Source organism: Macrobrachium nipponense, chromosome 6, assembly GCF_015104395.2.
Source record: "Macrobrachium nipponense isolate FS-2020 chromosome 6, ASM1510439v2, whole genome shotgun sequence".
Classification (NCBI taxonomy): Eukaryota; Metazoa; Arthropoda; class Malacostraca; order Decapoda; family Palaemonidae; genus Macrobrachium; species Macrobrachium nipponense.
The window spans coordinates 60084942-60106573 of NC_061108.1; the positions used below are offsets into that span (position 1 = coordinate 60084942).

A 21632-nucleotide genomic window follows, 5' to 3' on the forward strand; every position below is an offset into this window, starting at 1 on the left:
TTGATGCCCATCAAATGGAGCCACAAAGTCAATGGGGGGGGGCTGTGGAGAGATGAAACACAGAGTCCGAAATTGGAAGACCCTGTCCTGGAACACGAACCTTAGGTACTTTCTGGATTCCTGATGAACTGGAATATGAAAGTACATAAGTGTCCTCAAAAGCAATTATCACCATCCAATCCCCTTGTTGGATGGAGGATAGAACTGACTGATTTGTTTCCATCCTGGATTTCGTTGTTTTCACAAAAAAATTCAGGGTGCCTTACATCCTGGACAGGTCTCAAATCTCCCGATGACTTGGGAATGAAAAATAGTCAGTTGTAAAATTCCTCTGAATTTAAATCTTCTGCAACTTCTATGGCCTCTTTCTTGAGTAAAGTCACTGCCTTTGACAAGGCTGAAAACCTCAGAGAGCTTAGCGAGTATGCAGTCAAGCTGATGGACTCTGATACTAAAGGGGGTTTTATGCTTAATGGGATGGAATATCCATCTCGAAGTACTTCTTCTGCAACTCAGAAGCTCTAAAGTGGCACTAGGGAAGAGACTACCAGAATCCATTGGAGCGAAAAGAGAAGACCTCTGACAGGGAATGGACTCCTTTGGTGGTAAAGGAGCATCATAACTTTTTCTTGGGGATCCATAATGAAAATAGAGCAGCCTATTATTGAGGGCTGTCATGAACTGCTGGTCTATGCAAGACAATACTCCTAACCAGTCTGCGGCCGAGTTATCCTGGAGAGTGGTACAGTCCTCGATTTTCTTCATCAGAGCTCCCACCGTCCATTGAGAAAGCTTAGTCCTTTACCAAATGATACAATTCCAAGGATGAAAAGATCTTAGCAGAAGTAAACGCCGATCTTTGTGTCAGTCAATCAAGCCGGAGAAGTCCCCTTGGGAGGAGGCAGAGACTTCCAAAGAAGAAACTTCCCCTGTGGCGTAGGAAAGATACCTCCTCATCGTCAGAGATGAAGAAGAAGGGGGACAAAAGGTGGCCTTCCAGAGATCCCTCATGTCGGCCAGCCAGCCTTCAATACTTGAAATAGGCTTTCTCGAAGAATAGGAGAGAACCATTTCAGTCGTCTAGAGCAGTGATTCTCAAACTGGGTGCCGTGGCACCCTGGGGTGCCATAGACAGCAAACTAGGGGCGGGGTGCCGCAAAATTGTCATGAGTTTGTATTGGCTAAATTGCTACTATTGTCTTAATGAACATTTGAAAAAAAATTTTTGCAAAAGACTTCATATAATATCAGGTGTAGGTAGGAAGTTACATGCTCAAACATTTTTCTCAAATAGAGGTTGATATTTCCTTTTCTATACGTGTACAAATACAATACAACTACTACTACTACTATTGCTAATAATAATAATAATAATAATAATAAAAATAATAATAACAACAACAACAACAACAACAACAATAATGAAGTGTAACAGTCTTCTATTCATTCTCACATTTTTTTCTTTGCTTATACTCGTTGCCCGTCCGATACGTGGTCGGTTCTCGTCGGCTTTCTATAACCCCAGTTTTCCACTCCCGAGTCAGTGAGGCATAATATGTCTAGCCATAAGTTCTTTGCGTGGTTTTTGGGGGTTATATTACAGTTGTATCGAACAGTATCGTGCCTTTCTAACAAACTGTACAATGGATAAGTTTGTCTTAAGGGGGGCCCGGCCAGGCTAATGCCATTTTTTAAGGACAGGACTTTGATATTCATACCACTTAATAAGGTGACTTGGGACATCTCCAAAACCGCATATGATTTTCGCCTCTGACCTTCGGTTTTGTGACGCCTGAAAATAACCAATTAACAATTTTTTTTTCAAATTCTATCTCCTCCCTTGATATTTAATATGAAGACCCTGGGATTACTACCATATATAGACCTGATGTAGACCTCCAATCGAAATCGGAGAGTTTTTTTTTTTTTCTAAGTCATTTTTTTGCTAGATATGAATTTTTCAATATGGTCAAAAAAAAAATAAACCCTATAAATCAGGAGAAAAAAATTTATTTATAAAAAAAAGACGAAACAAAAATTGAAAAAACAAAAAAAGGGCTCTATTTGATTGTTCTATAATGTCTTTCTGAGTTATATATGAAATTCCAATGTTATAGCTTTAAAACTAAGTGAGAAGATAGATTTTGAAGGTCAATAAGTATAGTTTTGAGATACGGGCGTTCAAAAGTTTTCCTTCGTATTTCTATGAAGACAATGTTAATAAATAATGATTATTATGAATGTATATTTTCTTTTTTTGTGTATTAATAAACCAAAACTATTTTATTTATCATAATTAATCATAAATGATGATCCCTTTGCTCATATATCGCAGCCTGGGTGGGGCACTGCTTGAGGCAAGATGGGGCACTCCTTCCTACGCAATTTCTCTCTCTCTTCCTACTAACTCGGCTTATTACTGCGAATTTCTTTATTCTGTATGTTAGCGAGATGTTTTTTTCCTTGTATTTTCCTCTTTGGCATGATGAAATTCTTGCCCGAAACAAAGATAAATAAACATAAATGCAAGAGAATGTCCAGAGGTGAAACTCGAAGGTGTACTCTTTTTTTTTACAAAGACAATTTAAATAATAAATCATTATTATGAATTTCATATTCCATGGTGGGTTATTAAAAACCAAAACTTTGTTATTTATAATAAATGAAGATCTCTTTGCTCAAGATCGTAGCCTTGGGCAGAGTGTGACGTGTACTGTCAGGCAAGAAGGGGGCGTTACTAAGCAACCCTACCCTCTCTCTTCACTAACTACGAGAATATTGTGATATTCGTAATAATACCAGAGCGATTTTTCTTCGTCTGTATGTTAGCGAGATGTTTTCCTTGTCTTTTCCTCATTGGCATGATGAATTCTTGCCGAAACATACATAAACATACGGAAAGGCAAGCGAATGTCAAGAGGTGAAATGGAACGTGTAGACTACTTCATGTCGTGATCGCACTAATTCATGACTGGACTGGTACCTGAGCCTGAAGTCTCCTTCTCGACTCGGGGAATGTCTACGATGCCATTTATTTCAATCAATTTCTTGACAATAATTATAAAAATTTACGATAATAGAAGAAATATTGCATTTTCTGTGCGGATCAGTGTTTTAGGCTTATTGAGTTATGTTAACTAATTTCCCTGTAACAACGAAAGTAAGAGGAATTTTGGACGAAATATTTCGTATACGTATATTCTCAATTGCCATATGAAGCTCCATGAATTTTTTCATGACTTTGCATTTTTCGCCCTATACCACCTATATAGCGTTCCGGCCGGTGGCCCCCTTCCCCCCCTTAAGAAGAGAAGACACAAAACTTAGTGTGAGGTGAAGAAAGGGACGAAAGTGGATGTGTGAGTGAAAAAGATTTGGCCATTCCTTCTAACATACCGTACAATGGATAAGTTTGTCTAAGAAGAGAGACACGAACTTAGGGGTGAGGGTGAAGAAAGGGACGAAAGTGGTGTGTGAGTGAAAACGATTTGGCCATTCCAACAGCAAGTAAATCAACTTCAAAAAAACAAAAAAGGCAAGAAAAGTCGCTCCTACTCGGATAATTATTTAAGTTTCGGATTTCTTCTGGTGTGGTGATGAAGTTACTACTATGCCATTGTGTGTTATTTGTGATAAATTAGATAATGAAGCAATGGTACCCAGCAAATTAAAGAGGCATTAACTCTGAAACATGATCATCTTGCTAACAAGGCCTCGGTCCCCTACTTTGAAGGACCTATAAGTGAACAAAAACAAGTGTGTGATGCTTTCTAAGAAAGTCAAAGTTTCAGATAAAGCACAAGAGGCCAGTTACGTTAACTTGCAGAGTTAGTTGTTAAAAGCATGAAACCTCATACAACAGCAGAGACTCTGATTCTCTCTGCATGTAGTGCCATAGTAAAAACAAAGTTTGGAAGTGAAGCAGAAAAAGAAGTGAGGAAAATTCCCGTTTTGGATAGTACCATTAGCAGACGGATTCATGATATGTCAGCAGACATATAGGAAAACTGTATGTTACCTCTGTGAAGGAAAGTGAAATGTTTGCACTTCAGTAGATGAGTCCACAGACATTGGAGGTATGGCTCAATTACTGGTATTTGTTCGGTACATTCATGATGTTAAAATAGTGAACCAGTTCTTTTCTTGTAAAGAACTTAAGGAAAACTACAACAGGCAATGATATTTTCTCTACATTAAGTGAGTACCTAAAATCAGTTGGTTTGTCCTGGCAATCGTGTGTGGGGATTTGTACAGATGGGGCACCTGCCATGATTGGATCAATTCAAAGGATTTGTGTCATTAGTGAAGAAAGAAAACAGCAGTGTGATAACAACACATTGCTTTCTTCATCGTGAAGTGCTGGTTGCAAGACAATTAGCAATGATTTAAAATCTGTACTGGAAAAAGTTGTAAAAATGGTGAACTTTATAAAAAGTCGACTGCTGAAGTCTCGTCTTTTTTGCTAAGCTATGTGAAGAGCTTGAAGCAAAACATTTGAATCTTTTCTACATACGGAAGTAAGATGGCTGTCCAGAGGGAAGGTATTGTCACGAGTATGCAAAACTGAAGGAAGAGAGCTTACTTTTTCACACTTGAACAACAAGAGGAATTCTGTGATTTACTGGCAGATGACACTTGGTGTGCAAAATTTTTCTTATTTAGCTGACATCTTTGACCTTTTAAACAAGGTAAATGTCAGCATGCAAGGAAAATCAGAAATATTTATCTTCCACTGATAAAATTAAAATTCTGAAAGAAAAACTGCAACTGTGGGGGGGGTCGGGCAAAGTTAAAAGAAGGCAATATGGACATGTTATCTTACATGTTGCAGTAGCAGCAAAACAGTGGTTAGATAATACCCATTATTTCTGAGCATCTTGCAGTACTGGAAAAACAACTTTTGCACTATTTCCCAGACATATGCACTGCAAACTATGACTGAATAAGAAACCCATTTGTTGCATCTGTATCAACCCAATCTCAGCTTACCCTCATGGAAGAAGAGCAGTTAGTGGAAATGTGTAATGATCGTGTTCTAAAGTTATTGCACATGCAGCTGCCTCTTGACGAATTCTGGGTTCAGATTAAGACTAAGTATCCTCATGTTGCCAAAAAGCTCTGGTAATGTTAATCCAGTTCTCTACTTCTTACCTATGTGAGTTGGGGTTTTCTGCTCTATCAAACATTAAAACTAACAAAAGGGAAAGGCTGAAAACTCTTAAGGAAGAAATGAGAGTATGTTTGTCTACCATTCAACCCAACTTGAAATGGATCTGTCAGTCACATCAGCACACACATCTCACTAAATTAGTAGTTTTTTTTTTTCTTTGCTTAAAGGTGATTACCATTTTTTTTTTTTATTTAGTCTGCATTCATAAGTCTTTACTTCAAACCTTCTACTATGCTCCTTTGTATATACTATCTATTTCTGCATGTACGGTGGTGCTGAATTTGGTTTGATTACGGATAATACAGTAATTATATTCATCAAATAAGTTAATTTATGCGATATGGTGGGAGGGTGAAGAAGGGGTGCCAATGTTAATGCTTACATCAGTTTAGGGTGCCATAAATCAAAAAAGATTGAGAACCATGGTCTAGAGGTACCTGCAGGTTGCCTACTCATAAAAAGAAGAGCCTGGTGATGACATAGCTGAAAGAGAGAAGAAAGTCGGATAGCAGAATAAGAAATACGTACTTCACATAAGCCGACGTCAGCTGATTCTGCTCTATATCTTCCTCCAAGGATGGATCAGATCTAAGGCAGAGTCCTGCACTGCAGGGAGATTCAACCTCAACAAATCTGACTGGACAGGGTGCTCATGGCGAGCAATATTTGACACCAAAAAATTTGCAGACAGTGGTGCCAAAAAAGCAGGAGAATGAGCCGTTGCAGGAGGATGAGAAGACACAGATAAAGTCATTGGGAATGAAGAACCTTCTGACACCAGAGAACATTCAGATAAATGCTGATCTAACACAGATCATTTCTTAGAAAAGGAGAGCTTAGTATACCAAGCGAATGATCGGAAATAGAATGCTTTGGTGTCAATGCAAGCTCGGAGCTCTCGACTCACACTGTACACTTGGCTCCCCTTTTGCACTTGGGATCTACCATACATACAGAACTGACTGGGCACTTGACTATCACTGACAACTTGTCTCCTGTTACTGACTGCCGAGCAGTCAGGGTGTGTATATAAGGTATAGGAGACAAGTAGTCAGGTGATGTAAGGGTATTAGGCGGAGACAAGTAGTCAGGTGATGTAAGGGTATTAGGAGACAGTGATGTCAGCAAGATGTGTGGGGTGCTTTTCTGTTTGTTTGTTTGTACGGTGTTTCTATGTTGCATGGAACCAGTGGTTATTCAGCAACAGGACCAACGGCTTTAAGTGACTTCCAAACCACATCGAGAGTGAACTTCTATCACCAGAAATACATATCTCTCCCACCTTATGGAATGCCCAAGAATTGAACTCGTGTCCACCAAGGTGGCAGGACCAAGACCATACCAATCACGCCACTTGAGGTGCTTGGGGTACTTTTCTGATCCTAGAAACTACAAGAAGGTTAAGAAAACTACAGTCCAGATCTCTGGCGTTCTTACAAGAAAGAGAAGGAAGTGTGAAATGGCCTGGAAAACTTGGGAAATATCAAATTCATCTTCTGCTCAAGTTGAAATCTGAGCCACTGGATGATAAGGCATGCACCTCCACCTCGACCACCTTTCCAGTATGCTGGACACAGAGTCCTGGGAGTGTACAGCTTGGTTGAGGGAGCAACTACACGTGGACAAACCCCAAACGACCTCCCTAGGATCTGTTTGTTTTGCCTCCTCCCAGGGTTGAGGTGGTCTGGCAGGGGGGGACCTAAGTCTAGTATTGTCAGACGAATAAATCACCTCCTCCACTGACACACACTTGCACCAATATTACCTGCACTTAACTGATCCATTTTCGATCTTAATAGATGCACCACGCTGGGTTACGGTATCCACCACTAGGAAGCCAAATTTCTTGTCTACTCTGGCTTCAAGGCTAGCAATGGCATTGAGCTCAGGAGTTAGGGAGCCAGGTAATGGAGCTGATGGAAGAGTAGGACTTTTGATAGCAGAAAAGGCAGTCACAGGAATTGACGGGACATGTACATCAGGAGAATGAGATATCCGAACCTTGGCTTTGGCAGCCACCTTCCTCTCTATTTTTTCAGTTTTGCTAAATGAGAATGCAAAGTTTTCCACCTCCCCTGATCCCAGTCCCTACATTCGTCACAATCAATGTCAGGAGTATGAGTCTGTCCTCTGCAAGAGCTACACACTGTATGCTTGGCCATACTTAGCAGAATCAGAAAGGTCTTGCAGAAAAGTACAAGAACTGGAGTCTGACATATCAAGTCACAATTGGGACAAGTAAAAAAAAAAGCTAGCTAAGATAAGAAAATTAGTGCTACCAAAAATTAAAAAAAAAATTAAAAAAATTAAAAGGAATACTTTACCAAAGGTCAGCAAATTCTGCAACCAACCGGTGAAACCAACATAAAAGCTACCCAACAACAGACGTTCATTCAATGAGTGGCAGGAACGAATTGAGCTCCTGAGCTGTGCTGTATTCTTCCCTGATAGTGGACAGGGTCAGTTACCTACACCAAAACAATGAAGGGCTCATGCGAATTTTTAAATTTAAGCTGCCGTTAAAGTTAGGAACTAATGGTATCGCAATTACATACTTGGTAAGTTACTTATATAAAAATAATGATTCGAATTCATAAAGAATTACTAGGATTACCATTTTACTATACTTGACACAATGCATGCAGCTTAGGCAACTTACTTTTTATCTTCTTCTGCTTTGGCAATATGTCCAAATATATGAGCAAAAGAATTAGGAATGATGCCCTTAAGTTCTGGCACTGATCTTACTCCCTCCATTGTGAACGTTTTTCCAGTACCAGTCTGTCCATAGGCAAAAATGGTGCCATTGTATCCTTCCAGTACATTCTCAACAATGGGTCGAGCAGCCAAGTTATATACATCTACCTCCTGAAAATCAGAAACAAAGGAAAATAGTCATATACTAATATTAGTGTACTTTAAAATAAAAACAAAATGAGGAATATCCTTCAGTACAAGCTGAAGCTGTCACTGAACTTGGTAACAAGGTTATTTATTAACTGGTGAGTATGGAGGTGAAGGGGGAATACCCTGACTTGCCTTATATCACCACTTACTTTTCCTTTTGCTAAAGGGATAAAGTGTGGCAGCTGAAGTAGGTTTAATCTATAAAAAGCTTTGGTTTGTATACATAGAAAAAATAGATTACCTTAAAAAAATTTTAGTTGTTCCTGTAGAATGGCAAACCACTGCCATTTATAAAGGAGACTTACTCCTTAGGTGCAAGGTCATCTCTGCAACTGACTACAGTTGAATCCATCCAGATTAAGACATGTTCCCAGCTTCACATGCAAGCAGAGTATATAATTGGGAACATGCAAGCAGAGTATAAAATGACTCCTGTACCCTCCTACTGTGTGGGTCTGGTAAATGGGTTAAAAAGAGTAGTAGGGCCTCAGGCTAAAGTAACCCTGCAAAACAGGAGGGTACTAGAATACAGAAAATTTTCAAGAAACTATGACATCCCCCTACGATGACCTGAATCAAAAAGCAGCTAACTACTAGTTATTATCAAGCAATGGGTAAAGAATGAGTTATGGTATCTTCCCCCTCCCCCCCCTTCATTATAAGAGAGAGGGCAGAGGAGCCTAAACTAAGATTAGATGCTTGGCATTATAGTTACTTTTATTTTTTTTGTCCAAATCCAGCAGGAAAGTTTGGTCACCACTGCTCTTGAAAAGAAACAGAGGGAAGATTGTGAGCCCAGTCACTGCATTCATACTTCCAGACTCACACTTGGGATAAGTACTCAAAGAGTACTTTTCTGTTCAGTGGTTGCTTGGGCGCCTACACAACTTGAGAGACATCACAAAAACCCTTAGAGAAGAAGGTATGTATATAAATAATTGTGGGTGAGATCCCTCCGCTAGAATAAGGTAAAGGTAGTTTTTTCTTAGGAAGAAACCTGCACTAATTACATGAAACACCGAGTTCTTCCTAAAAGTCAGGGATGGACCCCATGCCCCTGACCTTTAGTGCTCTCAAGAAAGTAGGGAGGCCATCTCTCTCCTCAGAGGATTCATACACACAACTGATCACCTTACAAAGCCAGAAAGAAAGTGTGTTCCTGGACACCTCCTTCTTGCACTTCTTTCCTGTGGTATTAAGTTTAGCTACATTCCCAGCCTCTAATCCAGGTAACCACCAACACAAGCTGATCAATGCAGCTTCAGTTGCTACTAAAGCGAGCCAAGGTGGCCTTTGACCTTGAGCCACTAGCTCCTCCAAGGATGATGGATAATTATTGACATGCAAAGCCAAATTGGTTGTTCCTGTAGGGTCATGAACTGCACACTGTAATCTCTTTTGAACTTCCTCACTTGGGGGGCGATATCAAGGTTTCTCATCACTTCTCAATCTATGAACAGGCCATGATCATACTTTGCCTGCTGCTTGGGTATGAGATATGACCTCCCCCAGTTAACTGTGATCCCTAACTTGTGGGAAAAAGTGAGAGGGTGATTATTTATCTTGAAGCAACTGCAGGATGCTGGTAAAACCCAAAACCCAAATCATCAGATATCAAGAGCGAACAAATATCTCTCAAATGAGCACAAGCGGATACAAAGGTGAACATCTACATGAACACCAGAAGGGCCATCAACAGTCCAAAGCACAGTCGGAAATGGAAACACCAGCCCCGTTTGGCAGACAAGCGTAGGATCCTCTGAGTCTGGGTACATGGGTACTTGAAAGAATGACCATCCTTCAGGTTTATCAAAAGCATGTGATCAACCTCCATTATAAATACCTGCACCAAACATGCTGTTTCTATCTATTAGACTGATAATTCCTAGGGTTCCCCCTTCATTCCTATCACTTTGCCAAATGGTGTGACAGGCAAACCCCCTACTCATTGCAGAGAAGAAAGAGGATCTCCATGTTCAGCAACCAGCTCCCTTCTTCCCCTTTCCTCAGTTCCTAGCCACAACTTGGCATGGAGGACAAAAGGACTAAGAAAGCTCCCACCTTTTGTCATGAAGAAGATGGTGCTTTGTAATCTGACAAGAAGGCTACCTTAACCTAAGAGGTGCTAGGGGGTTGCTACCAAAGGACGACGGCAATATTATGCATTAGCAACATCAGTAATAAAACCAATATTTTCTTGCTCATTTTTAACTTATCACCTAATGTTATACATGATTGTATTCTCCTTGTTTAGCAGATTAATAATAAAATATGAAAATACAAGATATTTAGAAAATTAATATTTAAAAAGAATGTATTTTGGAAAGAAAACGTTCTTTTAAAAAAAAATCCATTTTAGTTTTGGAATGCTTTATGCCATAGTTTCTGAGATAATTTCACATTTTTTTCATGACAATATTACTCCTTAGCTATTCTATTCAAGAAACACCAATAAAATTGCAAAATATATACAGCAGTTATTAATTGGCTGAATTGGTGTACATGTGTGTGTATGTAAACGGACATATGCAAACTAACTTTTAAACCAATATTTCTATCGTCACTGTCGCATAATTATCCTGGTCTCTATATCAGTATTTGATGGAAAAAGAATAAGCATAATTCATCAAAAGCCATTATCACCAAAATTACATATAAACAAAGATTTATATAAATTTTTGAATGTTGTAAATTTGCAAGATATGAAAGCCTCCCTGGTTCCCCCAGCCCCCCGGGCTGACGAAAGGTTTACAATTATGCTATTTTGATACCTATGATTAAAAGAATCTGGCATCTTTTTATGTCCAAGAGTGAGCTGAATGGCTGGTGAGACGCGCCTTGAGGGATGCTGGGAGTTCAGGGATCAACATGTTATTGTCATGATACAATAAAGTTTGTTCATACTTTACCTGGCAGATATATATATAGCTGTATTCTCCGACGTCCGACAGAATTTCACTCCCGGCACACGCAGTGGGCGGCCAGGTGGTTAGTACCCATTCCTTCCCGCCGCTGGGAGGCGGATATCAGGAACCATTCCCATTTTCTATTAAGATTTTTCATACCACTGTCCCCTGAGGGGAGGTGGGTGGGTGGGTACTTAATTATATATATCTGCCAGGTAAGTATGAACAAACTTTATTGTATCATGACAATAACATTTCGTTCATGAAACTTACCTGTCGAGATATATATATAGCTGAATCCCACCATTGGAGGGTGGGAAGGGACAGAATAGAAGGAATATTTTAGGAAACAAATTACATGCAGATGATTGACATCTTGGTTCCTTACTGTTAGCATAGCTGACTTCGTGATTACTGTCACTCAAGTCTGCTTCTGCTTTACTAGTCTCTCCAGCAAGGTAGTGACCTATATAGCTGGTGAGTTCTAGATGATCTGTCAACGGGAGCGTGACCACAATGTGACTAGACCATATTGACCATACTGTGAGGGCAAACGAAGCTAAAAACCACCACCTGACCTAACCTATCGAAGTTAGTCCCATAACTCTAGGCTAAAGAAAGGAAAGCGCCTCAAGCGACCAACCCTTCAACCATAAACCAACACCATAAAATCAAAGCACACCTATCCCTTTTCTATAGGATAGGATTGTGCTGCTTCCTGCCCCCAACAACATTTCTGCGGATATGTATGGTCCTAGCGACTCGCAGTTCTCATATGCCGTCTTCACATCCCGCAGGTAATGTGAAGCGAACACACCGCAGGTAATGTGAAGCGAACACAGAGTTGCTTCGCCAAAAAGTAGCACTAATGATATCGCTGAGTGCCATATTCTTTGAAATGCCATTTGAGGTGCGACAGCTCTCACCTCATAGGCTTTTATTTTCAAAAGTTTCAGATCACCATCCGGGCAGGACGCATGGGCCTCCCTTATGGTGCTTCGTAAAAAGAATGCCAGTGCATTCTTCGACATAGGAAAGCCGGGTCTCTTAACAGAGCACCATAGATTTTCAGAAGGACCCCGACAGTCTTTAGTCTTTTGCAAATAAAATTTGAGAGCCCTGACAGGGCACAGGACTCTCTGGCTCTTGACCGATGAACTCTGCTAACCCCTTGATTTCAAAGGTTTTCGGCCAGGGGTAGATGGGTTTTCATTCTTAGCTAAGAAATTAGGATTCAGGGAGCACACTGCACTGTGTCCTCTGAAACCACCCACATCTTTACTCATTGCTTGAATTTCACTAACCCTTTTTGCTGTGGCAAGAGCAGTTAGGAAAATAGCCTTCCTTGTAGTGTCTTTCAACGAGGCAGCATGTAGAGGTTCAAACGGAGCCAAAATCAAGAACCTTAGAACTACGTCAAAGTTCCATGATGGGACCTTCGGTTGCGGTACTTTAGTTGTTTCAAACGATCTCAAAAGATCGTGAAGGTCTTTATCATTTGTCAGGTCTAACCCTCTGTGACGGAAGACAGCTGACAGCATACTTTTATATCCTTTATTGTCGGCACTGCAAGTCTGTCCACATTTCTCAAATGCAGGAGAAAATCAGCGATTTGGTTCACAGAGGTCGTGGAGGAGGAAATACCTTTCTTCCTACACCACCTCCTGAAGACAGCCCACTTCGATTGATAAACCGCTCGAGAGGGAAGCTCCTCCTCGCATTGGCAATAGCTCCGCCACTGGTCTTGAAAAACCTCTCGCTCTGGGGGCCAACTTCTTGATAGTCTGAACGCAGTCAGACTCAGAGCGGAGAGGTTTTCTGTGGTACCTCTCGAAGTGGGGCTGTTTGAGAAGATCTACTCTCTCTGGCAGGGTTCTTGGGAAGTCTACCAGAAGAGACATGACCTCTGTGAACCAATCGCTTGAGGGCCAAAAGGGGGCGATCAGAGTCATTCTCGCTCCTGGCGACGCCGCAAACTTCCTTATTACCTCTCCTAAGAGTTTGAACGGGGAAAAGGCGTTAACGTCCATCCCCGTCCAGTCCCATAGGATGGCATCTATCGCTATTGCTTCCGGGTCGAGAACTGGAGAGCAATAAATCGGAAGCCTCTTCGTTTTCGAGGTTGCGAAGAGGTCGACTAGCGGTCGTCCCCACAACTTCCATAGTTCTTGGCAAACCTCTAGATGTAGGGTCCATTCCGTGGGAAGCATCTGATGTTGACGGCTTAAAAGATCCGCTCGAACATTTTGTATTCCTGAAATGAACCTTGTTAGGATCACTATGCTTCGAGCTTTCGCCCATAGAAGGATGTCTCTCGCTACCATGAACAGTGATCGAGTTGTGGTGTCCCCCCCTGCTTTTTTGATGTAAGCGAGTGCCATAGTATTGTCAGAGTTGATCTGGACAACTCGGCCCACCAGTTGTTCTTCAAAGAATTGAAGAGCCAACCGAATGGCCTCCAACTCTTTTAAGTTTATGTGCCAGGACCTCTGTTCCCCTCTCCAGAGGCCTGACACTTCCTCCTTGCCTAGTGTTGCTCCCCAGCCCACCATGGAGGCATCTGAGAACAACACTACGTCGGGGCTCAAAAGGTTGAGGGACAGTCCTTCCGAAAGTTTGATTGGATCTTGCCACCACTTCAGTTGATCCTTGACCGCTTGTGAGATCACCAAAGTCGAGTCTAGATTCTGTTTATCCTTCCAGTTTTCTGCCAGAAAAAACTGAAGTGGCCTGAGGTGCAACCTCCCTAGGGAAACAAACTTCTCCAGCGAAGAACGGTTCCCAGCAGGAACTCATCCATTCCTTTGACGAGCATGTTTCTTTCCCTAAGAAAGCTGACACTTTTTCTAAGCATTTCTGCTGACGTTCCTTTGATGGAAAAGCTTGAAAAGCCGCTGAATCCAGACTATTAGGCCCAGGGCCTTCGTCAGCTGCAATGTCGTCTGAAGGTCCTCCAGGCACCTTGACTCCGAAGACGACCTGATTAGCCAGTCGTCCAGGTAGAGCGAGACTCTTATCTTCGATAGGTGAAGCCATTTTGCTACATTCCGCATGAGGAAAGTAAAAACCATCGGTGCCGTACTCAGACCAAAGCAAAGAGCCCTGAAGTGGAAGACCTGCCTGCCCTTTTAAGACGAACCTCAGGAATTTCCTTGATTGAGGATGAATCGGGACGTGGAAATAAGCGTCTTGGAGGTCCAATGACACCATCCAATCCCCTAGTCTCAAGGCCCCTAACACAGACTGAGATGTTTCCATCCTGAATTTTTCCTTCCTCACAAAAAGGTTCAGTCTGCTGACGGTCTAGGACAGGTCTCCATCCCCCGACTCCCCAGGGGGACTTGCTTCGGAACCAGGAATAACTGTTGTAGAAGCCTGGGGAATCCAACATCAGGACTACTTCTACGGCTTTCTTTTCTAACATTTGGTCTAGAAGGTCGCGCAAAACCTGTTGCTTCTCTGACTGGTATGCGGGCGACAGGTCTATCGGCTTCGTGCTCAAAGGAGGCGCAGAGAGGAAAGGGATCATTGTATCCTCTCTCGATCACATCTAGGGACCAGGTGTCTGACCTATCATCCTCCATGCCTGAGCAAACAAGGTGAGTCTCGCACCTACAGGTGCCTGAAGGGCAGAAATGTCAATTTTTTCCTCTCTTAATTGAAGAGGTCTTGCCTCTAAAGGACCCCCTTCCTCTCGAACAAAAACCTCTAGAGGAAGGTGCTCCACGAAAGGGCTTAAATTTCTTCTTGGGGGCTTGTGCGGTTAAGTAGAAGCCTGGGGAGTAGGGCGTCTGGAAGACTGAGTCAAGAGGTCCCGCGTTGCTTTCTCCTGCCAAATTAACAGACAGATCCTTAATCATGGACTGCGGAAATAGATGTGTAGAGAAGGGGGCGAACAATAATTCTGCCTTCTGCGCGGGAGAAAGAAACCGCTTTCGCCGCAAAACTGCAATAGAGAGCTCTCTTTTTTAGCAGTCCGGTAGCAAAATGAGATGCTAATTCATCAGAGCCATCCCTTACTGCTCTATCCATGCAAGCCAGCACACTTGAAAGCTCTTCCAAAGAAATAGAGTCTTGACTCCTAGATTGTAAATCCAAAGCCCCAAGCACCAATCCAAGAAGTTAAACACTTCCAGCGTTTTAAATATTTTCCCTTGAGATGATGATCTGTTTCTGACATCGTCCAAGAAACCTTCGCTGATGATAAATAAGACCTCCTCGGAGCGTCCATTAAATTTGCGAAATCGCCTTGAGAAGAAGACGGTGCTTTCAATCCTGCCTCTTTTCCCGTTTTCGTACCAGATCCCCGCTCTCCTGCTCAGTCTAGATGGGGGAAGAGCAAAAGAAGTCTTCCCTTTAGCCTTCCTTGAATCCATCCAATCCTGAATTCTCTTAAACGCTCTCTTCGCAGAGAGCGAAGTGGCCATTCTCAACGAAGCCAGGCGCCTTCCTGGCCTTCTATGAAGGCTAATTGTGAAGGGGAGAGCAAGGAACGGGCGCTTGAAAATTATCTGGGAACAAGTTCTTAAGAAGGTTCGTTAACGTCTTATAGTGCTGAAGCCGCTGACGCTGTTGGCTAGTCATCATCCATAGGGCACACATCACTAGAAGAATCTCTCTCTCGATTATCAGTGTCCTTCAAAGATCGCGATGATAATAATCCTTGAGGTCCTGTTCGCAAGAGGGTGCCTCTTGTTGAAGAAGAGTTCGAAGTAACCAACGTTGATTCCTTTTTATCATCGACACTTTAATATCTTGTGAAATATCTTGACGCTTCGGACTAAACATTCTTCCAAGGCGTCCTGCCGAGCGTCCTTGGCGAGCGTCCATGTGTAGACGCAGCGCGTCATGAGAAGCTTCCTGCCGAGCGTCCTGATGGTTTTTAAGACGCCGCGCGTAACGAGAGAAGCGTCCTGCGAGCGTCCTGGCGGGAGCGTCCTGATGTGTAAGACGCCCGCGCGTCCTGAGAAGCGTCAGCTCGAGCGTCCTGGTGAGCGTCCCGATGTATAAGACGCCGCGCGTCCTGAGAAGCGGTCTGCTCGAGCGTCCTGGCAAGCGCTTCGCTGCTTAAGACGCCGAGCGTCATAAGAAGCGTCCCTTCCCGAACGTCCTGAAGAGAACTTCGATGGCACAGAACGTTGAACACCACCTGACGCTCCTTTAAAAAGCGTCTTGAGTTATAGTCATGCAAAGCAGAACGCACAACCGAACCGTGAACTTCTGTCATGGATCTCTGAGCGTTCTCGGCCTTTTGACAAAGACGCCAGCCGCCTGTGGGCGGGCAACTCACGTCTCTGTCAAATTCGTCTCTCCTAGACGCCCTTTCATGAGGAACGCATTCACGTTCTCGAATGAGTCGGCTACTAGGAGGAGACTCAAAGGCCGAAAAACGAGGAGGACCGGGGACTGCCTAGTCCTCTTAACAGGCAGCCACCGATCCTTCCTCCGATGACTAGGTTCTGCCTCTTTCTTCTCAAAAATAGGAAGCTAACTGCTTTTGCATTTCTAAAAGCATTTCCCTTGATGGAGAAAATTCTCGATCAGGAGAAGTACTCATCCTGTGAGAGGAAGATGGGCGAGGGGATGCCCTTTCCTTCAACTCAGGAACAAATTTTGAGCGACTTGGACGCTCGAACGAGTCCTCCCCTGATGAAGTCTTGTTCCTTTTCTGCGGTGGAAAAGCTTCAAAATATTCAGGTGAAGAATCCAAACACTGATCAGAAGGACGTTGAAGCGTCCTCCTCTCTGAAACCTCTCTTAAGAGGGCGACAAGGACGACGGCCGCCTGTGGCGGCAACTTGCGCCCCTGCCGCTCTCCCCATGAGAGGTCCTCTGAGAGTCCCAACCTCGGCGAGGAGAGGAAGCTCGGGAGTAATGAGAAGCACTCTTTAAGGATCCGTGCCCGTGCACGAACCCTTGGCAGCCTGAGATTCGTCCTCAGATTCTGCCGAAGGGACGTCAGACCGGTTATTAGATCCCGTAACCCTCCTTCGGCTTTCGGCTTGCCCTCTCCCTAAGGCCTGGGAGTCTGGCAGGGGCCTAGGCCTGGAGGCATTATGGGACCGATCTGATGCCCCCCCTCCACAACACTAGATGCACTAACACTATCATTGCACTTAGACACATTTGATTGTAGAGCACTCACTTTCGATTCCAGGGCAAGCGAATCGACTCCATAATCGTAGATAATACATTTCCTTCCGTAGACACTTCATGATTGTTCGGTGGCAATACAACAGGTTAGGTTTTGAATTACATCTACAGGAGGATTTAATGGAGATACAATCCTACCCTGACTTCTATTCACAGAAGCACTTTCTAGAGGAAGACCTCCTGATTCTATCACGCTCAAGCTTTCTCACGTAAGAATCATATGCCTTCCACTCAACCTCAGTCAATTGCTCACACTCGATGCATCTATCATTCAACATACATACATGACTTCGACATTTCGAGCACACCGAATGAGGGTCTACCGAAGCTTTCGGTAACCTCACCTTACATTCCTGCACCTCACACACCCTGAAGCTAGCAGAGCTAGATCCAGACATCGTAATCAAAGAAAAGTCAAAGCCAAAATCCAAATCAAATCCACTATCACGTATGCCAAGCCAACAAGCCAAATCAAAACCAAAAGTCAATCAGAATACTCAAGTTAGCACAAGAAGTTTCAAAATCCTAGGCGGAGGTCTGTAAACAGGTGTTTACTGACCGGCGACAGAGAAAAATCTGAATAGAAAATGGGAATGGTTCCTGATATCCGCCTCCCAGCGGCGGGAATGGGTACTAACCACCTGGCCGCCCACTGTGTGTGCCGGGAGTTTTGAAATTCTGTCAGACGTCGGAGAATACAGCTATATATATATCTGCCAGGTAAGTTTCATGAACGAACTGTTGTTTTGTTGACAAGCGTTACCCAAGCGCGCATGCGCGAATTTCTTTCTTCTTGCACTAAAAAGCATCAGCGACACATCTCAAAAATTATTTTGTCACTTTGACGTAATTTTTACACCATTTTATATTAGCCGTTACATAGAGTTTTATATATGAAAATGTGTGCAATTTCATGTACAATACAACAAAAACAACCCATGGTTATAATCTTTATCGGTTTTGAAATATTTTCATATAAATAACGATAAATGCCAAAATTTCAACCTTCAGTCAACTTTGACTCGACCGAAATGGTCGAAAAACGCAATTGTAAGCTAAAACTCTTACATTCTAGTAATAGTCAATAATTTACCTTCATTTTGCAACAAATTGGAAGTCTCTAGCACAATATTTCGATTAATGGTGAATTAAAAAAAAAAAAAAAAAGTTTTCCTTACCTCCACGCGGTAACTGCCGAAAAAATCATAAATTCTTTCGTCTCATTGTCGTAATGTTTGCACCGCTTTATATTAGTCATTACATAAAGTTTTATATATGAAAATGTGCACAATTTCATGTACAATACAACAATAAACCACCCATGGTAGTAGCTTTTGTCAGTTTTGAAATATTTTCATATAAATAACGATAGCTGCCAAAATTTCAACCTTCGGTCAACTTTGACTCGACCGAAATGGTCGAAAAACGCAATTGTAAGCTAAAACTATTACATTCTAGTAATATTCAATCATTTACCTTCATTTTGCAATAAATTGGAAGTCTCTCGCACAATATTTCGATTTATGGTGAATTTTGAAAAAAAAAAAACATTTTCCTTACTTCCGCGCAGTACCGACGAAAAAATCAGAAATTCTTCCATCAGTTTGTCATGATTCGTAATGTTTGCACCGTTTTATATTAGCCTTTACATAAAGTTTTATATATGAAAATGTGTGCAATTTCATGTAGAATACAACAAAAAAACAACCCATGGTTGTAGCTTTTATCAGTTTTGAAATATTTTCATACAAATAATGAAAAGTGCCAAAAAATGCAAAAGTAAACTAAAACTCTTACATTCTAGTAATATTCAATCATTTACCTTCATTTGCAACAAATTTGAAGTCTCTAACATAATATTTCGATTTATGGTGAATTTTTGACAAAACTTTTTCCTTACGTACTCTGCCGAAAAAAATCAGAAATTATGACAATCGTCGGATTGTCATAATGTTTACACCATTTTATATTAGCCGTTACATAGTTTTATATATGAAAATGTGCGCAATTTCATGTACAATACAACAATAAACAACCCATGGTTGTAGCTTTTATCAGTTTTGAAATATTTTCATATAAATAACGATAAGTGCCCAAATTTCAATCTTCGGTCAACTTTGACTCGACCGAAATGGTAAAAAAAGCAATAGTAAGCTAAAACTCTCACATTCTTGTAATATTCAATCATTTATCTTCATTGTGCAACAAACTGGAAGTCTCTAGCACAATATTTTGATTTATGGTGAATTTTTAAAAAATCTTTTTCCTTGCCTCCGCACAGTAACTCTGCCGAAAAAATCAGAAATTCTTTCGTCGGATTGTTGTAATGTTTGCACCGTTTTATATTAGCCGTTATATAAAATTTTATATATGAAAATGTGCACAATTTCATGTAGAATACAACAAAAACATAACTCATGGTTGTAGCTTTTATCAGTTTCATATATTTGTTTCATATAATCACATATAGAAAAAATTTGACCTTCAGTCAACTTAACTCAACTGAAATGGTCGAAAACTGCAATTGTAAGCTACAATACTTACAGTTTAGTAATATTCAATCAATTACCTTCATTCTGCAACAAACGAGAAGTCTCTAGCACAACGTTTCCATTTATGGTGAATTTTTGAAAACGACTTCTTTCTACGTCCGTGTCTTACGAATTCATGCATCATATTGTGATAATATTTTCTCTGTGTTGCTTTGATTGTATTACAATTGTTAAATACCAAAATCATTGCAATTTAGTGTACAATACAACAGGAAAATAATTAACACATTAGCTTTAAGCGTTTTGTCACAGCGCGATTTGTATACAATTTGTATCCTAGTTTTGCAGCCTTCTCTGAAAAAAAGAATACTGAAAACACTTGTGGTATATGTCATCAGGGGAAAAGTCATAATCCGTGAATAATACGTTAAAATAAAGAATTTATCACCAAATGGAAACTAAGAACCACCATGCAGCAACCAAATTCAAATTAAAGCTGCTTAAGACAACTCAAGTTCAGTCATTGACCAGCAGAAACAAACTGAGCTCTTCCGCTGTGTTGTACCTATCCTTCCTTGAAAGAAGGCAGGGCCTTGTCACCTACACTAAAACAATAAAAGAGCTTAAGAGAACTTTAAATTTAAGCTGCCGCATGAATTAGAAACATTAGCTATGTAATCAGTACAGTCACCTATCAATTAATGTGTGTTTAATTAATGCGTGTTTAATTAACGCATTTCGATTTAACACGAGCTAGAAAATATTTTCAAATGTTTAAAAAACATGAAAATTTTGATTTAACGTGAATTGGCACCTGAGTGGTTTCAAATCACCCGCGCATCAGCACTGCAGACGACGGCCGTTGACATAACAACATAGCACAGCATGTGTTTATTATTAAGCAAAAAATTTTGTTTATTTATTAATAAAGCAAAGATTTTGTTTATTTATTAATACATAAAGCAAAGGATTTTTGTTTATTTATTAAGCAAAAAAAAAAAAAATTGACATGAAGCAAGAATCAGATTCATTCTGACATAAGCATAATTGAGTGATGTCAGGCTGCTGACGGATATGTATAAATTAAACACTTAATGAATAATATGCATCTTTTCCATGAATCTTTTAAAAAAGTTATATACATTACTTCAATGTATCCAATAATATTTTATGTATTCTCATATTATTGTGTTATAAAATAATAACATACCGGTCAATGTTTTGGTTTGGAAATCAGCTGGTTGCGAATAAGAGTTTATTTTGTTGTATTTAAACTCAGTTTCTGTGCGAATTTTCTTGCTTCTAGTTAGCATAAACGAATATCTAGATACTTTACTTATATGAGACAAGGTATTTTTTTTATACAATAAATTTTTAAGTTTGAAATATGGCTTGAATCAAAATCTCCGTTGTGAACTAAAACGAATTTTTTTGTTAACAGATTTCATTGGGAGTGTTTATTGTGTAAAAAAAAAAAAAAATGTCATTCCATTAGCTACTTTCAGTTTATTTCATCGTAATACAAGCTTTATGTTAATTATCTTTATTTGCATGAAAACAACAGTAAAATTTGTTGTTTCAAGCCCAGTACTTTTGATTAAAATTATTTTCTCTCGAATTTTATTTGTTTGCGTTGCGTTTGACGGCATAACTTTACTGGACTTTTATCCTTGTTGCCAATGTAACTAATATTCATTAGCAGCTTGAACAGTTTTCTCAGCTTCAGCTACAAATTGGTTTAAATTTAATAGCATATTTCCTTGCTGATTTTTTATCTATAGCAAATAAAGTTATTACATAAAAATATGTCAGTACTATTCTACATAATGTCGTTGATAACATAACTACAGTAATTGTTTACCATTGTACGATGGTTGAAATACAAGCCAAATGGATGTTGCTGTTATCCAATTCGGAACGTAACCACCCTTATTCCTGTCATTTCATATGGGAAAAATATGTTAAATAACATGTTTTAATTAACGCGAGCTCTCCAGGAACATA

At 40.7% G+C, this 21632-nt stretch overlaps 1 pseudogene; it reads right to left on the bottom strand.

Annotated features, from left to right (window-relative positions):
* Positions 1-21632, bottom strand: part of LOC135216535 (kinesin-like protein KIF3A) — a 133055-nt pseudogene that overhangs the window by 70783 nt on the left and 40640 nt on the right.